The sequence below is a fragment of the Macrobrachium rosenbergii genome, chromosome 22 (assembly GCF_040412425.1).
Source record: "Macrobrachium rosenbergii isolate ZJJX-2024 chromosome 22, ASM4041242v1, whole genome shotgun sequence".
In the NCBI taxonomy this organism is placed as follows: Eukaryota; Metazoa; Arthropoda; class Malacostraca; order Decapoda; family Palaemonidae; genus Macrobrachium; species Macrobrachium rosenbergii.
In genome coordinates, this window is record NC_089762.1 from 49,848,391 (window position 1) to 49,850,890 (window position 2,500).

The window sequence follows — 2,500 nt, forward strand, 5'->3', positions numbered from 1 at the left end:
CGTGATTTATAAGCATACATTTTATTTTCATGAGGTAGAATTTTTGTTATTGCTGTAAGAAAATTGGCCATTAATATTGTAAATCGATTGATAAATGCCCCGGTGTTAGAACCTCACTGAAAAGTAATGGGCGATACAGGTTGTAGGATGAAGAAAGTTGTAGGATAAAGAAATTAGTTATAGGATGAAGATAGTTGTAGGATAAAGATAGCAGTTTTAGGATGAAGATAACTGTAGGATAAAGATAGCAGTTGTAGGATGAAGTTAGTTTTAGGATAAAGATAGTTGTTGGATAAAGATATATGTAGGATAAAGATAGCAATTGTAGGATAAAGATAGCAGTAGCAGAATAAAGATAGATGTAGGATAAAGATAGTTGTTGGATAAAGATAGATTTAGGATAAAGATAGTTATCAGATAAAGATAGATGTTGGATAAAGATAGATGTAGGATAAAGAAAGTTGTAGGATAAAGATAGCATTTGTAGGATAAAGATAGTTGTAAGATAAAGAAAGCAGTTGTAGGATAAAGATAATTGTTGGATAAAGATGTAGGATAAAGATAGTTGTAGGATAAAGATAGCAGTTGTGGTATAAAGAAAATTGTAGGATAAAGGTAGTTGTAGAATAATGATAGCAGTTAAAGGATATAGATACCTAACACCAGTAGATGTGATGAATTGTTCTCTTGCGGTCGATCCACGTCTGAAGGTATTTCAGAATATATTCCTAATAATTTCAGGTTCAAAGCATTTTATGAGTTTTACTTATGAGATATGCTAAATATTTGTATTCATAAGTAAGTATTTAATTTTAGCAAATGTCCCTTATTCTTATTTATAATGTTGTTGTTTTTTATATTTAGCTGGTCCGCTGGTATAGTGGTTAGTGTCGTGGCATGCTACTTAGATGTCGCGGGTTCGCGTTTCCCCCAGGGCGATGAAAAGTCACTGGCTCTTTATCATGATCAGTTACTGCTGCAGTGTGGGGTCTGCTGCGGTGACAGGTTGAAACCAACATTCTTTGGAAGCTTGAATTTCAAGTCAGTGGCCCCTTTGGTGGGCTTGTGCCATGTGAATAGGTTTCATCTACTGAAATAATAATAATAATAATAATAATAATAATAATAATAATAATAATACGGTGTCGTATTATTGAATCTGGCCGCTAAATGTGTTGAATTTTTCCGTTGAACTATCAATTTCATATTAAAGTAAAACAATTGTTTGTTAATCATTTTCATTTAATAAATTGAGCAAGCCAAAAAAAAAAAAATCCGTAACAGAAAAATATTGTTTACAAATTTTCCTATCGTGTGTGGTGTACACAGTTGCTATACATATTTTTTCTTTTTCAACTTTTTCAGACAAAGAAGGATTGAGGTCCACGCGTGAACGTTATTCAAGCTGAGATATGGTAAGTAGGGGTTAGAATTTTGTCAGTACATTGTACAGTGAGCTAAAGGAATTTGAGTGGTTTATCAGATAGTAGGGCCTATTCTTTCTGATGCTTATATTTAACGATAAGGTTGATGCTTTATAACCCGAACCCAAGGTCGTTTGGGTAGGTGAGGTCACGGGGAGAGACAAAGGAATCTGCGGTCAGTCGGGATGTTATAAAGGAATCTTTATAGGGTTTGTAGTAAATAAAACTGGGGCGGAAGTGGTTAGTGGCGTGGAATAAAACTGTACTCGGCACCTTGTAACTTGGGCGTGTCCGAAGTTAAGGAATTATTATCTTTTAAGGTTTGAGTTGTTGTATCTTAAACTAAGAGATTATCGTCTCTGAGGTTTGAGTTTTCTTTTTTTTGCTTCTCTCTCTCTCTCTCTCTCTCTCTCTCTCTCTCTCTCTCTCTCTCTCTCTCTCAGTGTATCTTAGGCGTGTCTAAAATTATTTCATTTGAGTTTTAGACCTGTTTGTAATTACTTTCTTTGCCTCTCTCTCTCTATGTATCTTAGGCGTGTCTTCAACAAAGAAATAATTATCTTTTGAGTTTTGAGCTCACCTCTCTCTCTCTCTCTCTCTCTCTCTCTCTCTCTCTCTCCAGTCATCAGCTCCCAGTGTGTCGGCGGAGATTTTTCTCAGTCTGCTAAATCAGCAAAACAGATCACTTTCAAGGTTGGGCTAATTTGCATATACTTCCCACGCGCTTCAAGGCTGCACCTGGCTCACACCGGTAGCGGTTAAAACCTTTCTTCTTGTTCTTCTGCACAAGAACGTAACCTGTATACTGTCTGTATGAACTGTAAGCCTGTATGGTACATGGACTTATTTTGTTAGCGCATATTAATGTACAGTAGGTGTAAATTGGGCTTTGATGTTGGAATACAGGGTCGCATCCTGTATACTATCTGTATGAATTGTAAACCTGTATATTACATGAACTTATTTTGGCCAGTGCAGATTGATGTACAGTATGTGTAAATTGGCCTGATGTTGGAATACAGGGTAGCATCCTGTATACTATCTGTATGAATTGTAAGCCTGTATATTATATGAAC

At 35.8% G+C, this 2,500-nt stretch overlaps 1 protein-coding gene across 4 annotated transcripts in view; it reads left to right on the top strand.

Annotated features, from left to right (window-relative positions):
• Ent2 (Equilibrative nucleoside transporter 2) overlaps positions 1-2,500 on the top strand; it is a 911,561-nt gene that overhangs the window by 427,694 nt on the left and 481,367 nt on the right. For 3 of the 4 annotated variants that reach the window (XM_067124916.1, XM_067124915.1, XM_067124914.1), the window contains one exon: positions 1,366-1,415. The exons of the other annotated variant lie outside the window; for it this stretch is intronic. The gene's annotated coding sequence lies outside the window, so the exon portion shown is untranslated. The remainder of the gene's footprint in view (positions 1-1,365; positions 1,416-2,500) is intronic. 4 annotated transcript variants of the gene reach the window in all.